This window comes from Metopolophium dirhodum, chromosome 8 (assembly GCF_019925205.1).
Source record: "Metopolophium dirhodum isolate CAU chromosome 8, ASM1992520v1, whole genome shotgun sequence".
Classification (NCBI taxonomy): Eukaryota; Metazoa; Arthropoda; class Insecta; order Hemiptera; family Aphididae; genus Metopolophium; species Metopolophium dirhodum.
In genome coordinates, this window is record NC_083567.1 from 14,305,799 (window position 1) to 14,327,283 (window position 21,485).

Below are 21,485 nucleotides of genomic sequence, written 5' to 3' on the forward strand. Positions count from 1 at the left end.
TTTTAATGTCTATTCCTTCAATAATATATTTTTTAAATTTTTTCTTGTTTTCTAAAATGCTTTTGCCGGCGGGTGCTAACACCTTCTTTCAATTTGTTTTTTTGTTATGTATCTCTAGTTGAATTTTTTGTATAGTCTTTGTAATGTGTATTCCTACAATAATATTTTTTTTTAAATTTTTTTTTGTTTTCTAAAATGCTTTTGCCTGCGGGCGCCAACACCCTCTTTCAATTTTTTTTTGTTATGTGACTAGTTGAATTTTTTGTATAGACTTTTTAATGTCTATTCCTTCAATAATATTTTTTTTAAATTTTTTTTTGTTTTCTAAAATGCTTTTGCCTGCGGGCACCCACACCCACCATCAATTTTTTTTTTGTTATGTGACTAGTCGAATTTTTTGTATAGACTTTGAAATGTTTATTCCTACAATAATATTTTTTTTTAAATTTTTTTTTGTTTTCTTTACTGCATTTGCCTGCGGGCGCCAACACCCTCTTTCAATTTTTTTTTTGTTATGTGACTAGTCGAATTTTTTGTGTGGACTTTGTAATGTGTATTCCTAAAATAATATTTTTTTTTAAATTTTTTTTTGTTTTCTAAATTGCATTTGCCTGCGGGCGCCAACACCCTCTTTCAATTTTTTTTTTTGTTATGTAACTCTAGTTGAATTTTTCGTATAGACTTTTTAACATTGATAACCTGGTGCACTTTGAATAATCCATCATTAATGAACTAAATATTTTGAATAGTTTTTTTCTGTTTAAGATTCTGGACATTTTAGTTTGAAGTTTTTAATTTCAATTTTTTTTTGTTTTCTAAAATGCATTTGCCTGCGGGCGCCAACACCCTCTTTCAATTTTTTTTTGTTATGTGACTAGTCGAATTTTTTGTATAGACTTGTTAATGTGTATTCCTACAATAATACTTTTTTTTAAATTTTTTTTTGTTTTCTAAACTGCATTTGAGTGCGGGTGCCAACACCCTCTTTCAATTTGTTTTTTTGTTGTGTATCTCTAGTTGAATTTTTTGTATAGACTTTGATATGTGTATGCCTACAATCTTTTTTTTTTTTTAATTTTTTTTTTGTTTTCTAAATTGCATTTGCTTGCGGGCGCCAACACCCTTTTTCAATTTTTATTTTTGTTATGTAACTCTAGTTGAATTTTTTGTATATACTTTTTGAACATTGATAACCTGGTGCACTTTGAATAATCCATCATTAATGAACTAAATATTTTGAATAGTTTTTTTCTGTTTAAGATTCTGGACATTTTAGTTTGAAGTTTTTAATTTTAATTTTTTTTTGTTTTCTAAAATGAATTTGCCTGCGGGCGCCAACACCCTCTGTGACTAGTTGAATTTTTTGTATAGACTTTGAAATGTGCATTCCTACAATAATTTTTTTTTTTAAATTTTTTTTTGTTTTCTAAAATTCTTTTGCCTGCGGGCGCCAACACCCTCCTTCAATTTTGTTTTTGTTATGTGACTAGTTGAATTTTTTGTATAGCCTTTTTAATGTCTATTCCTTCAATAATATTTTTTTTAAATTTTTTCTTGTTTTCTAAAATGCTTTTGCCGGCGGGTGCTAACACCTTCTTTCAATTTGTTTTTTTGTTATGTATCTCTAGTTGAATTTTTTGTATAGCCTTTGTAATGTGTATTCCTACAATAATATTTTTTTTAAAATTTTTTTTTGTTTTCTAAAATGCTTTTGCCTGCGTGTGCCAACACCCTCTTTCAATTTTTTTTTTTGTTATGTAACTCTAGTTGAATTTTTTGTATATACTTTTTGAACATTGATAACCTGGTGCACTTTGAATAATCCATCATTAATGAACTAAATATTTTGAATAGTTTTTTTCTGTTTAAGATTCTGGACATTTTAGTTTGAAGTTTTTAATTTCAGTTTTTTTTTGTTTTCTAAAATGCATTTGCCTGCGGGCGCCAACACCCTCTTTCAATTTTTTTTTGTTATGTGACTAGTCGAATTTTTTGTATAGACTTTTTAATGTCTATTCCTTCAATAATATTTTTTTAAAATTTTTTTTTGTTTTCTAAAATGCTTTTGCCTGCGGGCGCCCACACCCACCTTCAATTTTTTTTTTGTTATGTGACTAGTCGAATTTTTTGTATGGACTTTGTAATGTGTATTTCTACAATAATATTTTTTTTTTAATTTTTTTTTGTTTTCTAAACTGCATTTGAGTGCGGGTGCCAACACCCTCTTTCAATTTGTTTTTTTGTTGTGTATCTCTAGTTGAATTTTTTGTATAGACTTTGATATGTGTATTCCTACAATCTTTTTTTTTTTTTAATTTTTTTTTTGTTTTCTAAATTGCATTTGCTTGCGGGCGCCAACACCCTTTTTCAATTTTTATTTTTGTTATGTAACTCTAGTTGAATTTTTTGTATATACTTTTTGAACATTGATAACCTGGTGCAATTTGAATAATCCATCATTAATGAACTAAATATTTTGAATAGTTTTTTTCTGTTTAAGATTCTGGACATTTTAGTTTGAAGTTTTTAATTTCAATTTTTTTTTGTTTTCTAAAATGAATTTGCCTGCGGGCGCCAACACCCTCTGTGACTAGTTGAATTTTTTGTATAGACTTTGAAATGTGCATTCCTACAATAATTTTTTTTTTTAAATTTTTTTTTGTTTTCTAAAATTCTTTTGCCTGCGGGCGCCAACACCCTCCTTCAATTTTGTTTTTGTTATGTGACTAGTTGAATTTTTTGTATAGCCTTTTTAATGTCTATTCCTTCAATAATATATTTTTTAAATTTTTTCTTGTTTTCTAAAATGCTTTTGCCGGCGGGTGCTAACACCTTCTTTCAATTTGTTTTTTTGTTATGTATCTCTAGTTGAATTTTTTGTATAGCCTTTGTAATGTGTATTCCTACAATAATATTTTTTTTTAAATTTTTTTTTGTTTTCTAAATTGCATTTGCCTGCGGGCGCCAACACCCTCTTTCAATTTTTTTTTTTGTTATGTAACTCTAGTTGAATTTTTTGTATATACTTTTTGAACATTGATAACCTGGTGCACTTTGAATAATCCATCATTAATGAACTAAATATTTTGAATAGTTTTTTTCTGTTTAAGATTCTGGACATTTTAGTTTGAAGTTTTTAATTTCAGTTTTTTTTTGTTTTCTAAAATGCATTTGCCTGCGGGCGCCAACACCCTCTTTCAATTTTTTTTTGTTATGTGACTAGTCGAATTTTTTGTATAGACTTTTTAATGTCTATTCCTTCAATAATATTTTTTTAAAATTTTTTTTTGTTTTCTAAAATGCTTTTGCCTGCGGGCGCCCACACCCACCTTCAATTTTTTTTTTGTTATGTGACTAGTCGAATTTTTTGTATGGACTTTGTAATGTGTATTTCTACAATAATATTTTTTTTTTAATTTTTTTTTGTTTTCTAAACTGCATTTGAGTGCGGGTGCCAACACCCTCTTTCAATTTGTTTTTTTGTTGTGTATCTCTAGTTGAATTTTTTGTATAGACTTTGATATGTGTATTCCTACAATCTTTTTTTTTTTTTAATTTTTTTTTTGTTTTCTAAATTGCATTTGCTTGCGGGCGCCAACACCCTTTTTCAATTTTTATTTTTGTTATGTAACTCTAGTTGAATTTTTTGTATATACTTTTTGAACATTGATAACCTGGTGCAATTTGAATAATCCATCATTAATGAACTAAATATTTTGAATAGTTTTTTTCTGTTTAAGATTCTGGACATTTTAGTTTGAAGTTTTTAATTTCAATTTTTTTTTGTTTTCTAAAATGAATTTGCCTGCGGGCGCCAACACCCTCTGTGACTAGTTGAATTTTTTGTATAGACTTTGAAATGTGCATTCCTACAATAATTTTTTTTTTAAATTTTTTTTTGTTTTCTAAAATTCTTTTGCCTGCGGGCGCCAACACCCTCCTTCAATTTTGTTTTTGTTATGTGACTAGTTGAATTTTTTGTATAGCCTTTTTAATGTCTATTCCTTCAATAATATATTTTTTAAATTTTTTCTTGTTTTCTAAAATGCTTTTGCCGGCGGGTGCTAACACCTTCTTTCAATTTGTTTTTTTGTTATGTATCTCTAGTTGAATTTTTTGTATAGCCTTTGTAATGTGTATTCCTACAATAATATTTTTTTTTAAATTTTTTTTTGTTTTCTAAAATGCTTTTGCCTGCGGGCGCCAACACCCTCTTTCAATTTTTTTTTGTTATGTGACTAGTTGAATTTTTTGTATAGACTTTTTAATGTCTATTCCTTCAATAATATTTTTTTTAAATTTTTTTTTGTTTTCTAAAATGCTTTTGCCTGCGGGCACCCACACCCACCATCAATTTTTTTTTTGTTATGTGACTAGTCGAATTTTTTTGTATAGACTTTGAAATGTTTATTCCTACAATAATATTTTTTTTTAAATTTTTTTTTGTTTTCTTTACTGCATTTGCCTGCGGGCGCCAACACCCTCTTTCAATTTTTTTTTTGTTATGTGACTAGTCGAATTTTTTGTGTGGACTTTGTAATGTGTATTCCTAAAATAATATTTTTTTTTAAATTTTTTTTTGTTTTCTAAATTGCATTTGCCTGCGGGCGCCAACACCCTCTTTCAATTTTTTTTTTTGTTATGTAACTCTAGTTGAATTTTTTGTATAGACTTTTTAACATTGATAACCTGGTGCACTTTGAATAATCCATCATTAATGAACTAAATATTTTGAATAGTTTTTTTCTGTTTAAGATTCTGGACATTTTAGTTTGAAGTTTTTAATTTCAATTTTTTTTTGTTTTCTAAAATGCATTTGCCTGCGGGCGCCAACACCCTCTTTCAATTTTTTTTTGTTATGTGACTAGTCGAATTTTTTGTATAGACTTGTTAATGTGTATTCCTACAATAATACTTTTTTTTAAATTTTTTTTTGTTTTCTAAACTGCATTTGAGTGCGGGTGCCAACACCCTCTTTCAATTTGTTTTTTTGTTGTGTATCTCTAGTTGAATTTTTTGTATAGACTTTGATATGTGTATGCCTACAATCTTTTTTTTTTTTTAATTTTTTTTTTGTTTTCTAAATTGCATTTGCTTGCGGGCGCCAACACCCTTTTTCAATTTTTATTTTTGTTATGTAACTCTAGTTGAATTTTTTGTATATACTTTTTGAACATTGATAACCTGGTGCACTTTGAATAATCCATCATTAATGAACTAAATATTTTGAATAGTTTTTTTCTGTTTAAGATTCTGGACATTTTAGTTTGAAGTTTTTAATTTTAATTTTTTTTTGTTTTCTAAAATGAATTTGCCTGCGGGCGCCAACACCCTCTGTGACTAGTTGAATTTTTTGTATAGACTTTGAAATGTGCATTCCTACAATAATTTTTTTTTTTAAATTTTTTTTTGTTTTCTAAAATTCTTTTGCCTGCGGGCGCCAACACCCTCCTTCAATTTTGTTTTTGTTATGTGACTAGTTGAATTTTTTGTATAGCCTTTTTAATGTCTATTCCTTCAATAATATTTTTTTTAAATTTTTTCTTGTTTTCTAAAATGCTTTTGCCGGCGGGTGCTAACACCTTCTTTCAATTTGTTTTTTTGTTATGTATCTCTAGTTGAATTTTTTGTATAGCCTTTGTAATGTGTATTCCTACAATAATATTTTTTTTAAAATTTTTTTTTGTTTTCTAAAATGCTTTTGCCTGCGTGTGCCAACACCCTCTTTCAATTTTTTTTTTTGTTATGTAACTCTAGTTGAATTTTTTGTATATACTTTTTGAACATTGATAACCTGGTGCACTTTGAATAATCCATCATTAATGAACTAAATATTTTGAATAGTTTTTTTCTGTTTAAGATTCTGGACATTTTAGTTTGAAGTTTTTAATTTCAGTTTTTTTTTGTTTTCTAAAATGCATTTGCCTGCGGCCGCCAACACCCTCTTTCAATTTTTTTTTGTTATGTGACTAGTCGAATTTTTTGTATAGACTTTGAAATGTATATTCCTACAATAATATTTTTTTTAAAATTTTTTTTTGTTTTCTTAACTGCATTAGCCTGCGGGCGCCCACACCCACCTTCAATTTTTTTTTTGTTATGTGACTAGTCGAATTTTTTGTATGGACTTTGTAATGTGTATTTCTACAATAATATTTTTTTTTTAATTTTTTTTTGTTTTCTAAATTGCATTTGCCTGCGGACGCCAACACCCTCTTTCAATTTTTTTTTTTGTTATGTAACTCTAGTTGAATTTTTTGTATATACTTTTTGAACATTGATAACCTGGTGCACTTTGAATAATCCATCATTAATGAACTAAATATTTTGAATAGTTTTTTTCTGTTTAAGATTCTGGACATTTTAGTTTGAAGTTTTTAATTTCAGTTTTTTTTTGTTTTCTAAAATGCATTTGCCTGCGGGCGCCAACACCCTCTTTCAATTTTTTTTTGTTATGTGACTAGTCGAATTTTTTGTATAGACTTTTTAATGTCTATTCCTTCAATAATATTTTTTTAAAATTTTTTTTTGTTTTCTAAAATGCTTTTGCCTGCGGGCGCCCACACCCACCTTCAATTTTTTTTTTGTTATGTGACTAGTCGAATTTTTTGTATAGACTGAAATGTTTATTCCTACAATAATATTTTTTTTTAAATTTTTTTTTGTTTTCTAAACTGCATTTGAGTGCGGGTGCCAACACCCTCTTTCAATTTGTTTTTTTGTTGTGTATCTCTAGTTGAATTTTTTGTATAGACTTTGATATGTGTATTCCTACAATCTTTTTTTTTTTTTAATTTTTTTTTTGTTTTCTAAATTGCATTTGCTTGCGGGCGCCAACACCCTCTTTCAATTTTTATTTTTGTTATGTAACTCTAGTTGAATTTTTTGTATATACTTTTTGAACATTGATAACCTGGTGCACTTTGAATAATCCATCATTAATGAACTAAATATTTTGAATAGTTTTTTTCTGTTTAAGATTCTGGACATTTTAGTTTGAAGTTTTTAATTTCAATTTTTTTTTGTTTTCTAAAATGAATTTGCCTGCGGGCGCCAACACCCTCTGTGACTAGTTGAATTTTTTGTATAGACTTTGAAATGTGCATTCCTACAATAATTTTTTTTTTTAAATTTTTTTTTGTTTTCTAAAATTCTTTTGCCTGCGTGTGCCAACACCCTCTTTCAATTTTTTTTTTGTTATGTAACTCTAGTTGAATTTTTTGTATATACTTTTTGAACATTGATAACCTGGTGCACTTTGAATAATCCATCATTAATGAACTAAATATTTTGAATAGTTTTTTTCTGTTTAAGATTCTGGACATTTTAGTTTGAAGTTTTTAATTTCAATTTTTTTTTGTTTTCTAAAATGCTTTTGCCTGCGGGCGCCCACACTCACCTTCAATTTTTTTTTGTTATGTGACTAGTCGAATTTTTTGTATGGACTTTGTAATGTGTATTCCTACAATAATATTTTTTTTAAATTTTTTTTTGTTTTCTAAACTGCATTTGCTTGCGGGCGCCAACACCCTCTTTCAATTTTTTTTTTTTGTTATGTAACTCTAGTTGAATTTTTTGTATATACTTTTTGAACATTGATAACCTGGTGCACTTTGAATAATTCATCATTAATGAACTAAATATTTTGAATAGTTTTTTTCTGTTTAAGATTCTGGACATTTTAGTTTGAAGTTTTTAATTTCAATTTTTTTTTGTTTTCTAAAATGCATTTGCCTGCGGGCGCCAACACCCTCTTTCAATTTTTTTTTGTTATGTGACTAGTCGAATTTTTTGTATGGACTTTGTAATGAGTATTCCTACAATAATATTTTTTTTTAAATTTTTTTTTGTTTTCTAAACTGCATTTGAGTGCGGGTGCCAACACCCACCTTCAATTTTTTTTTTTGTTATGTGACTAGTCGAATTTTTTGTATAGACTTTGTAATGTGTATTCCTACAATAATATTTTTTTTTAAATTTTTTTTTGTTTTCTAAACTGCATTTGATTGCGGGCGCCAACACCCTCTTTCAATTTTTTTTTTTGTTATGTAACTCTAGTTGAATTTTTTGTATATACTTTTTGAACATTGATAACCTGGTGCACTTTGAATAATCCATCATTAATGAACTAAATATTTTGAATAGTTTTTTTCTGTTTAAGATTCTGGACATTTTAGTTTGAAGTTTTTAATTTCAATTTTTTTTTATTTTCTAAAATTCTTTTGCCTTCGGGTGCCAACACCCTCCTTCAATTTTTTTTTTGTTATGCGACTAGTCGAATTTTTTGTATAGACTTTGAAATGTGCATTCCTACAATAATTTTTTTTTTTAAATTTTTTTTCGTTTTCTAAACTGCATTTGCCTGCGGGCGCCAACACCATCCTTCAATTTTTTTTTTAGTTATGTGATTTTATTTAGTACAGTATGTCTGATCCTAGTTCGAATTTTGTGATTTTATTTATATTATGTAATTTTAGGATTTTTTTTTATCTTAAAATTAATTATGCATAGATATTTTTTTTATAGAAACACAATTTTGTTTGTTAATTTATAATATGAAGTCGAATATGAAGTATTAGTTGGTGTTTTGGTAATTTGGCTGAAGCCAATAGTGTCAATTAATTTTTGATGTTCTCATATACTTTTGTAGTTTTGTACATTAGTACTCAATATATTTATTCTATACTTTTATAAATCTTTATTAAATCTAATAGACAAACGTATAAATGTATAATATATACCTAAACATTTTACACTTAGTATCTAACCAAATAAAATATTATTATTTTTCCAAATATGTTGTGTTTATGAATGTTTCCAATACTATTATTATGTATTATGCATACAGCAGTATTATTATTATTATTATGAACCTTTTACATAAAAACATAAATAATACACAAATACTGCCAAATATGTTTAGGTAGTTATTTATTATTTTGTAAGTTATCAATAAGATTAAAGATCATTTAGATAATCTTTACATTTGTAATTAGTAATTACCGAATAAACCTTGAACAAATTACCTAACAAAAAAAATTATTTATACATGCTTTTTTTTTTGTCATTCAGTACAACATTGAAGTATTAATAATAAAAAAGGTGGGCTAGTGGATGTCGTTCTGCTGTATAGTAGGTTACAAGTGGATCACTGTATAGTGGATGGGATTAAATTTGAATTCAATGATATAATATCATTGTGTAAGAAAAACGATTCTGAGCGGAGACGGTATGTTAGTCTAGGTTTAAGACATTATATAGGTACTTATCTATAGTATTAAAAAAAAAAAAATTGACCTATAATAAATTCCAAATTAATCATATCACAATATCCATTAGGTACTTATAACGCGTTATACATCAACAAAAAACCGTGATACTATCACAGATATAATATATTAGTATACTTTAGAAGTTTCAAGTACCCACGAATAATATTATACAATCTCAACAAAATAACCGAAAAAATATTCTAAGTTTTTTCTTAACTCAAAATAATTTTTAAATTTTCGTGATTTTTCATTATTTTGTCAATTTTTGAACTTTAAATGCTTAACCACCAACAATATTCACTTTCTAATCGAACAAGATACTGAAGTTGAAAATCGAAGCATTATTTCGAATACTTATTGTGTACATAGACAAAAAAAAATTTAAAAAAAACACATCATTTTAAAATCAATACATTCATCGTTCCACTTAGAATCTAAAAACTAAATTATCAGTTTGTTTTATCTTATTTTTCTATTTTACAAAAATAATAGCTTTAATAAATTCAAAACATGACATGGTGTCTGTAATAGTCAGTGTCAATGTTTGTTTTATTGTAATGACCAATTAATTAAATAATACCATTGAATATGAATTATGAACTTAATTTTAAAAAATATGAACAATAATTGTAAAAAACTTAATACACTCACTAAAAACATATGAGGAACCCTCAACTTTTTTTTTCTTCCAGTAATAAGAACTAATGTTACACTTTGTATTAAATGTTCAATGTTTTTGACAAAGCAAAAGTTTTTTATCAACAGTTATTAAAAAAAACAACAAAAAAATTCGAAAATTTAAAATTTCTAAAGTTCTCAAAAAGAGTTAAAATATTTTGAAAATTATTCCATGCATAAAAATTGCTAATATTAACATATTTTGGTGAACAGTTCAAGATATACGGTTATTGGTTTTTTAATTTAAAAAAAATAAGAGAATAGATTTTGTCGAAAACTTGGTTACTTATTAATTAAAACTATTAAAACAAGTACGGAGAATATGTTACTTTTTGACACTACAAACTACCAACTAGAAAAGATATTAAAGTTGAAAATATTGGTATTTTTACTGCTCCGAAATATGACGACAGACCCAAAAATAAAATCCAATTAGTCTAAAATTAATTTTTATGCCTCATAAAAATTATCAGTGTTTAAACTTATTTAAATATTGGTGTTAAATTAAATAATAATATTCAAAAGTAAGCGTTTAATTTAACTTGTGGTTAAATTATTTTTGTCTATATATTTAAAATAGATACTATTTTAGATTCTGAGCGAAGCGATGAATGTATTGATGTTACAATGTGTGTTTTTTTTTTTTTAATTTTAAAAATTTTTTTTTGTGCCTGTCATCGATTCGAGTTATCGAGATTTCACTGCATATGCAAAGAGCAAAGGCAAACGACGACTAAATTGAGTATTGACACATAAAATCGAATGGCATTTATTTTGACATACAAAACGTTTATAGCGATAACAAAAAAATAATATAATGACTTGTAAAGGTGCGTAGGTACCTATACAATTAATAGATAATACATTAATCAATAATAACAGGCATATTATATTCTATATGATTACGTTTCAGTACAGAATAAGACAAGTAGGTATAATTAGTGAAAGTAGGTATATTAATTGGCCAGAATGCTTTGGCGAACTAAACAAAATTAAATTAAGAAAGTTATGAATTGTTAATGATTGTAAACGCGATGGACATTATTTATATTGACAAAACAAGGGTGTAGGGACTAAGGGAATTTGGAGTGAATGGCATTCCAGTAAGTTTAAATCATTTGTATGAACTGAAATCGACAAATTTTACTTAAATTATTTTCTTTTAATAAATAAAGAAGTAAAGTTTATAAAAAAAGCAAAAAGTGCCAACGGCACGTAGTGTTCCCAAGCGGTCACCCATCCAGTACTAACTACGCCCGACGTTGCTTAACTTCAGTGATCGGACGAGAACTGGTGTATTCAACGTGGTATGGTCGTTGGCGAATGTAAGTTGAAAAATTATAATATTTAAATAAACTATCTAACAAAATGTTATTCATATTTTTATATTATATTTCAATAATATAAGTTAATTATAAGTAAATAATGGATTATTAGGTTTAAAATATGATTCTAATATGTTCTAAAAAATCCAAAAATATTCTCTTAATAATCCTTAAACTATAGTAATATATAATATATTTGCTTTACTGCTCTAGTTATATGCTTTTTTTCTTCAAATAGTATAAATATATATTATAATATCAATAACTGAATTAACAGTTATAACAGTGCCGCAACAAACCGCAGGGGCATCCGGGTCAATGCCCCTGTAGAGGGCTGCTAATCGTTGGCTCAAGGGGCCCCGACGGCGCACAGCATCTACTTTAAATTTTTAAATAATTGCATTGTAATCTAATGTTTAAATCAGATAAAATATATTAAATAAAAATATCTATTTTTATAATTTATCATGTTATCTAATTTGTTGTCAAAGAACAAGGGGCCCCTATTTATCCATAATAATACCTATATTTATCTTTAAAATTATATTTTTATAGTGTTTTATTGTTTTATTGTTATTGAGTTACTTTTATGTGTGGAAAGCTTTAATTAATATTTATAATAAAAAAAAGAACACTAAAAGTGTAGTTATATTTTAATAACAATACACTGGTCAGCGGACCTTCACATAAAATTTTTTAGATTTTTAAAAAAAAAATCACCATCATTATTTATTTTTGTATAGGTAACCTATAAATAAATATTGTATACATATACCTCAGGGTCCAATACATTGACTTTGTCCGGGACCCCCAAGAATCCTAATTGTTTTACTGGCCGTAGACAGGGCCGTATATACTTAACCAAAACTCGTTTGTCAGAATTTAAATAAGAAGGGAGGTCAATTAAAAAAAAATAAAATTTGGAAGTGACTCTGCTGAACAGTAGGGTACAAGTGGGTGACTGTTATGGATAGTGTTACATTTGAATTCAATGATATAATATCATTGTATACGAAAAACGATTCCAAGTGGAGACGATTTGACAGCCTAGGATATTGTATACTATACTTATATTGATATTATTAAATATTATTAATACCGTAGCCGGTTAAGTTGAGTTATTATTATTTGTTTATTATCATATTTGTATATAATAATACATTTTAGACGTTTCAATTACCCACGAATAATATTTTTAAAATAGGTAGGTCGTAGGTATATAAATTACAAGTTACAACGAATTATGAACGATATTTCAAAAATTAATTGCCGAAAATCATTAGTTTTTAACTGAAAACGACAGAGAAGTCTGAATTTGGCGTTCAGTCTTATTTTTAAGTTATATTATAGCTAATTGAACTTTTTGGTATTTTCATATAATATATCCGGTGTAGTCACTCGCACACTGCGCTTGCTCGAACAATTAAAATCAAAAACATCCCTCGACTTGTTATGTAAATCCACCATGGGTGAGTGTCAGAATTATTTTTGCATCATCAATTTTAAAACGTTGATTTACCTAGATTAAAAAAAAATTAATTTGTTATACTTAAGCTCGGTAAACTTTAAGCGTTGTACGGGTGCGTAAAACACCGAAAATCGTGAACTTCGTAAGGCTGTACCATAAATACCAATGGCTTCCCGGTAGTAGAGTTTTGGACAAGTACCTACATAGGTAACTTATAATAATTCATATTGTAAATTAATTAGGTACCAAAAAAATATAACTTCTCAAACACTGTGTCTATTGACACTGCCGGGAGAATGTATTAGAATGTCTATAAACTTACGGACCAGTTCAGGCGTGGACTGGTAAAATAGGGCACGGGATGCTACACAATTTAAGGGGCAAATTACATAAATTGTTGGGGCGAATTTAATACATGTAAATTATTTATAAAATATTAATATATTTTATTTTGTTTTGAAAAAATATTGAATATATAATAAACACGTAAATAAGTACCAAGTTACAAAAAACTTTCAATCAAAGTTGTACAATATTATAGATTACTAGTAATCGTCAGTTGGTAACAATCTGTTGTTCATTAGGTGTCTAGAGTCCTTTAAATATATAATAAATAATATTAGGCAAATACATTTTAGGGCAAGGGATGCTGTAGCATCCCAGCATCCCAGCCAGTCCGCCCCTGAGTAATAATATTAGTGTACCGACAAAATAAGTCAAAAAATATAATTTTTATCATAACACTTATTACGATAAACCTATGGATTATTTTGAGATATAATAATAGTCTATATTATGGTATATAATATCTTATATGGTGGGGTTTTTAATTTTTATACTTGCAGTATGCGTCTTTATCTACGTATAACATATTATTTTATAGATATAGATAATATTATCTAATCTGTCATCTCATATCATACTGCAATAGTATACTGATCGCCGATCAGTGGATATAGTGTTTAATGTGTTTTAACTAATATAAGCTATAGTAATGTCTGCACAATTAATTACCAGTAAACGTGAAAATCACAAATTGTAATTGATAATTTTAAATTTAGTAAAGCATAATATGAAGGAATAAATAAAGTGCGTTGGAGATGTATTAACAAATTATGTGATGCAAAAGTATACACAAAAGAAAATTCCGACAATGAAGTATTGTACACAGAAATTGTCGGTACTCTAATATAATTATTCATTACTATTATATAATAACTAATAAGTAATAACTGGAAAAAATATTATCATTTAACTCTATGGTGTGTATAATGTGTACCTAATACCTATACAATATATTATAGTTACTTAAAAAAATATATAAAATTATTAAATCTTTACGTAAGGGTTTCCAAACTTTAAAATTCTATAATTTATAATTGGGCGGAAAAAGGAATGACGTTTTTCCTAATTTGGCGGAAAAAAGGTATTGGCGGAAACCGGTGACACCCCCTTGGGCGATACCAATGCTATTGCTGTTACCTCATCTATTGCTTACTAAATTAATTATAATTGATAACACAATATTTGTGTATAACCAAAATAATGTAATTTAAAATTGTAATCATGATTAACAGTAACCAAATACCATTATTGATAAATGTCAAAATTAAAAATTAAAATACAATTTAATTTTAATCATATTAATAATTGTGCATTCATGGCTCGTGCATTATTTTAGGCCATCAGCGCCCCGCAGGCCAAGGCTTCAGCAGGGCGCAGGCCAATTGAAACTATTTTAAAAATAAGAGGTGCTACCGCACACCCTGACCCACCCCCCAAATGACGCCCCCTTTCCTATTCCTTGATTACTAAATGTCTATTGTCTATATTACTATTACTGATATAACAATTATGTAGTCCAAGTATAGCTATCATATGCATAATGGTGAACTTAATTTTATGGTGGTGGTTCTATTTGCATTAAATTATAGAAATACATTTTTATTTTTATTGTTTTACTTTAATTTTATTAAAATATTATTTTAAAAACGATCTAGGTAATTTAATTACCATATTATATTAGTATCCCTTAAACAGTTCAAAAAGAGTCAAATTATTTTCAAAATTTTATGGTGTATAGGAAATGCTAATATAAACATTCAGTGAAATTTTCAAGTATCTACATTCATTCGTTTTTTAATTACAACAAAATAAGAAAATCGTTACATGAGATATCGAGTGAATATCAAATGTTGTAAAAATATAAATTTCAGACGCTCATAAAATTTTAATTTAAGTTTCTTGTAGACATTTTTTTTTTGATAAAGGTAGAAAAACTTATGAGTAATCTTATATTACATTTTCAAATCTTAGATTTAAAAAGAAAAATTTTTATGAATTCTCAACTCAAAATAATTTGCTAATTTTCGTGATTTTAGATTTGCATTGAATATAGTTAAATTAATATTAAGATTCAAAAATATCAACGTTACAAATCTGTATGGCAGACAAACAAATAGACCTTGAGAAAATTTATATTATATTTTATGGTTGAATACGTTTATTCATTTATATTTTATGCATCGACGTTGACCTTTTTTTTTAGATACAATTAAACTTTTTTTTTAGTTTATTCAATTTTGAACAACTACATCTATAATTTAAATGCAGTTCTTCGTCGTACCTAAGCTTTTAAATAATTTACAATGCAGGAGTTATGCAGGTATTTAATTATTAAAGTTGTAGTTGCATAATGTCATGTTTTCGTATACATTCGAAGGTAGTACTAAAAATGAACAGAATATTATTACCACAAAAAATTGAATTAAACATTTAAGCATCATGCATACAAAATTCGAATAGTTTCCTACAGTAAAAAAATGATGTGGAACCTTAGTTCATTGAATACAAACAGTGTAACAGCAGACAACTTATGTGGACATCGAGGTGTGCAGAATTACACTCACCCAAGCTGTGTTGTACCTACATATTTTATGAAATAGATATGGTTCATAAAAATCTGAAATATTTTTTATAAAGTTATTAATACCAACACACAATTTTGAATTTACAGAAGACGTAACAAAATATAACACAGTTAAAAGTAGCGGGTACGTAATTATTTTTAACATCAGACCGAATGATGTGTTATTAAATATTACACTGCAGTAGGTACTTACAGTAATTATATTTAGATGAACATTCAGAACGAGAAGAATCATGTTTAAACATTAAGTTGGTCAAACTTTTAGGTTTGTATCAAACTTTAGATCCTGAAATCGTAAAATGTTCGAGAAAAAACGTCTGTCACATCATAGTCATGACATACATTATGCTGAACATGTGTCGGCTCAATGATTTTGAACCTTAGTGGTTTTTACTATTGGACGGTCAATATGCCTATAAGCATAGATTATATTTGGAAAGCGGTAACCTCGTTCTACTTAATCTATAAGTTGTGGATCGTCGTCCACCACTCGAACGACATATGGAACCAGTGGCGTACGCAGGATTTTTCAATGGGGGGGGGGGGGCTTGAAAATAAGTTACAATTTTATTTTTATTTTGTCCAGTCTAATAATTGGAGACGTTTATTTGAGGTATTTTAAAATGTTTGTAACTTCTCAACTTTTCTGGTAGAAAAAATGCTCTGATCATAAACTTCGATGCCCGATGAATGTTCTTGGAAGCAAATTGTACTTTTAGAGGTCAAATTTGAAAATGCTCATTGCTTTTTAGAATAATTGCAGAAAAAAATGAAAATTTATTAAAATTGTTTGGTAACCAGCTTGGTTATACCGTTCTCACTTGGATTGTATTTGATTTATTAAAATTATTTTTTTTCTGTAAATGTCAATAAAAAATTATTTATCCGGTCAAAAGCTTAAAAATGTTATACGTAAGTTTTTATTATAGCTGAAATAGGCATCATGGTTATTTTTTATAAGCATTTAAAGTTCAAATTTCGTCAAAACCCAGTTAATTTGTAGTTCAAAACTTATAAAATATTAAATGTGTATAAGCTAAGACTAGAAAATTGAATAATATAAGGTATTTCTACAAGTAGTTCATACTTTTTCCGAAAAATTACAGATAATTTTAGGAAAATTGGTATGCAAATACAATGTTTTTTTCAAAAATGAATTCATTCTGGTAAGACGTTTATGTAATTTACGTCTTGCTTACTATAGTTGACAGTTGAAACTTGATAAATATTTATTTTTTTAAAGTAATAATAATACGTCAATGGTGGGGGGGGGGGGGGGCTTCAGAATGTCATGAATTGCTATCTCATCGTATCTGAAGAAACGTACAACGCACACTATTTATTGTACGTTTTACTTCTTCGAGGCGTTGCACCTCGTATTGATGGTATTATTATTCCTCATATTCGATATTCTTCTAGTTACACTGTGATTTGCTATATGCTGTCAGATACAAATGACTTTTTCTGCGTTCGAATTGGTCGGACATAAACCGCTTTGAGACGCTCATTTCCCAAGTGGTGAGTACGACTTTTCATTTACATTTATACGTACGTAGCGTATACCTAAAAGTATATACACATTTAAATTAATAGTATTTGTAGTATTTGTTTTGCACAAAAATAGCAGAGTGTGAAACAAATACATTTCGTGCTTGGCAAATTTACATTAATCCCCCCCCCCCCCCCACCCTGCAGTGATAACTTTCATTGAAGCCCCTATTAAATATACATATTTAAACATTTGTATTTTGTAACCTAAAATTTTACAACTTTTGCCGCCCTAGGGCACTTGCCCCATTTGGCAGAGCTAAATCCCTATCCTTGAACGGCGCCTGTAAGCCTGTAAACACGACCGGTAATGGGGATGAACATTCTACGATTATAGCTAATCGAAATATTGATACTGATTATTGATTAAACTGTGGTATTGGACTTAAGTAGGCAGTAAAGGTAATTCTTACACTGCTACCTACCTACCTCTGAATTTAAATTCTACAAAGGCTTTTCTATGGTTACAAACAACCACAACTTAAAACGTGTTATTTCGTCATGGTTACTATAGTTTACAACCTACAACAATCGCACGAGTCACATTGTCTTCGCCAATATAAATCTATAATATTTAAATTCAACGTAATATAATGGGATCCATCAAATATACCGTTTCTTAAAATGTATATAAGACCGTGATTTAGAGTAATAAACCGCATACATCTAAGGCTTCATACTTTATTATAAGGCTTATATAGTTATAATTATTATATTATTATTTATTGTGATTTGTGATCCGTATGTTCCGATAGAATTTATCAAAATGTTAATGTCTGTGAACTGTGAAGCGAACACAAGTTTTTTCAAGTTTGTTAATTTAACTTTATATAGTTGTGTGTTGTGTCACTTGTGTAATAATTGTGATTTTTAGGTAATTGTTCATTAATCATTTTCTTTGCAAATATTTAATTTATTCAGACAGTTATAGCCTATAGGTATATCTAAATGCAAAATATTTACATAACTTTCCAACTAGAACAGTTACAACACTGTCAACGATTATCTTATCTAAATCTTATAAATAAATTATTTACTCAACTATAATATTTCGTACGTTATATAATTTATAATTATTCTATGATATTATAATATACGAGTACGTTCTATTAATTAAAATTGTATAAACATACTACATTTATTTGAAATTTGTGTTGTTAATTAAACCCCTTGGGTTTAAATTATTAGATAATATTAAAAATTGCAAATCAATTTTTTTACAATTACGTATCAATAATTATACGTCATCATGGACACAATGTACTCAAACATTGACCTGGCTTTATTTTCAACTAAACAAAGTAAAATCATTGAGAATGGAGTAAATAAATACAGCACAAAAATGATTCTGTCAAATATTACAGATGAAACAATTACTAGTTTTAATAAACGTACATTAAAAAAAAAATCCTATCATACAGTTTGAGAACACTAATAACAACTTTTGCAGAGTTATTAGTGCTCCTGTAATGATATGTAAGAACAACCACAATTAACAGTAAAAGTAATTTAAATATCGACGATTATGCCACAGATAATCAAACTGTGACATGTAAAAACTTTGAAATTGATGAAGTTTATAATTAGAACAGACAATACAAATGTTCAGATGAAAACAAACAAATAAAAAGCAAAAAAACATATCATTTTCAAATGAAAAACTTTGGGAAATTAATAGGGTTAATCAAATTTTACATAAAAAAATCACAAATGGAGTGAAACCTACTTATTCAAGGATAAAACCTTCTACATCATTAGTTAAAGCCACATCAACAATTAATCGAGAGAGAAAAAATAAAGACATTGTTAAGGAGAATGAAGTAAGTTTTAAACATTCAAAGGTTTTTGTTGAAAAAATTAATGATTTAGTTTTAAATTACACAAATAAGTACCTACCTAATTATCTTTATTATATTTTCAGTTCATATACCTAGTTTTTTTATTTGAAAATAGGTACCAAATTTTTACTAAAATCATTAACTATTTTTAGATCAATATGCTGCTTTCATTTTTTTAGAATTTCTACTATATCCACAAAATATTCTACTAATTGTCCTGGCTTACTAATCTTTACTAAATCTTGTACCTATCTAAAAAATAATAAATACAAATCTTAAATTATTTAATATATATTTTATCACTGTTTTATTTAGTTTATTCTTTTTTACCGTAATTTTTATTATACTATTATAGTATTATATTATTATATTATAAATTTATTGGTGAAGTACCTATATTGTATTAGTTTAAATGATTATAAATTATATAACTTCTGTTAATATATTTGAATAAAATAGGTAATTATTTTTACCTTAAATAACTAACTAAATAAATTTTTTTCCAGATTCTAGCCAAGAAATTGAGGAATGTAAGATCAACCATCTTTAAGTAAATTCAAGTTAAATACCTATAATTTTGTGAACAAGACTAAATGTACAGTTTATTTGTAAGATTTGTATCTATTATGTATCTATTAATAACCCCACTTAACGGGTGCTTACACTACCTAAAATTAGAATTATTTTTTCGTTTTTATAATTATTTCTAGTCAATTAAGTATTAACATTTAACACATAACCATGGACTAATATAGTATATCCTTAGTCCGTGCACAAAACAAATTATATAAATAATAATACAGTGTAAAATACTTTGTTCAAAATTAAAAAAAAAATTGTCATGAATTGGTTTAAAAATATGTGAATATAATTAATATGTTGTTAAAATATTATAAGAAAATATAATTTAAAATTATTAAACTTAATTTTCTTTTTTTTGAAATATTAAATACTAGGTATATACCCATTTTAGTGTTGTATAAAATAACATAATTGCACACTTTGGCTGTAAGTTTGATTTCATTACCTACTTAACTTCTATTGTTCACCTAATATCTATATTCTAAATATATTCACTTTGGGATAAATGTAAATTAAATAAAAAATAATTAAAAAACATTTTGTGAAAGGAACAAGATTACTGCTAATATTTAAGTCTTAATTATTATTAACAAATAAATACAAATAATAGATTTTTTAATAGCTTTTTACTATAAACATTCAGTGTAAATATAGTTTCTGATTGACTTACCTATATGTAATAAAATAATTATTCATATCAAATAATCCTAACAATTTAATGCAAGGATTCTCATAAATTGATCTTACAGCAGCCTTAAAACACCAGATATACATTTGTACATCAGTTACAAAATTTTAGTTCCCTATTATGGTGTAGGTATTAATACAAACAATAAATTGCTATTCGAAAACACAATTTCGTATACCTATTATTATTTACTAAATACCTACACTTAAATTAAACTAAAAATAAACATATGATTACATACTGAGTACCTATAATATAATATTATATATGAAAATTGAATCTTTATTACGAATACTTATCGTTTACACAGACCACAAGAAAAAATAATTAAAAATATTAAAAAAAAAAACACACATCATTGTAAAAATATAGTTGATATTATAGTATTTGATGAATTTACTGTATACGTTTATGGCTTTATGTTAACTCTAAAATCCAGTAATCACATTTTTATTTAATAATTCATAAAATACAATATGCTCTTATAAAAATATTCTTGTGCTTCTGATATCTATTCGCCACCTTAATCAATAATTAAATTTATAAACGAAAATAAAAATTTAAATAATACCTATATCATATTATTATAATTCAAATTCAAAATTATAAACTATTTTGGTTTATTGTCATATCAAATTTCAATAAACAAAATGTTCCTTAACACAGAACTCTTTGATATAAAAAGTTGCATTATATTGTATCCGTGGATTCATCATATCTATCATTTATTTATTTAATCTATGGCAAATCTAAAAGTCGTTGCAAAAGACACAGTCGATTAAAAATTCTAAAATTTCAATAAGCAAAGAAGATATGAGCAAAAAACTTACTGCGTTTCGTATAATTTTATTTTTCATAAATCACAATATTCTAAGTTCTGGCTGTATTCTGGAGCTTTTCCTCATGGGCGTCGCAGTTCACACACGTCACGGATTCCGCCGAAGGAGTCGATAATTAAAGTAAGTTTGTTTTTATATTCTTTTGGGGCTTAAATTTACTTTTAAGACTTAAAACAAATATTTAATGTCACGAAAAATGTGCTATCCAAGTGTTGTAGGCGCATATTTTAGTTCCGGACTAGAAATGTATAAAATACGCGAGATATTAACGCCGTCGTCGTTTTTCCAGTCCCTGTTTGTAGAATAATTATAATTAAT

The 21,485-nt window shown here is 27.1% G+C and overlaps 1 non-coding gene and 1 pseudogene across 1 annotated transcript; one reads left to right on the plus strand and one right to left on the minus strand.

Moving 5' to 3' along the window:
* Window positions 1–11,153: 11,153 nt before the first annotated feature.
* Window positions 11,154–11,271, minus strand: LOC132951507 (5S ribosomal RNA). The gene has a single exon (XR_009665338.1). It is a non-coding gene; the product is annotated as a 5S ribosomal RNA (ribosomal RNA).
* Window positions 11,272–17,840: 6,569 nt separating this feature from the next.
* LOC132951121 (uncharacterized) lies at window positions 17,841–19,945 on the plus strand (annotated as a pseudogene).
* The last annotated feature ends 1,540 nt before the right edge of the window (window positions 19,946–21,485 follow it).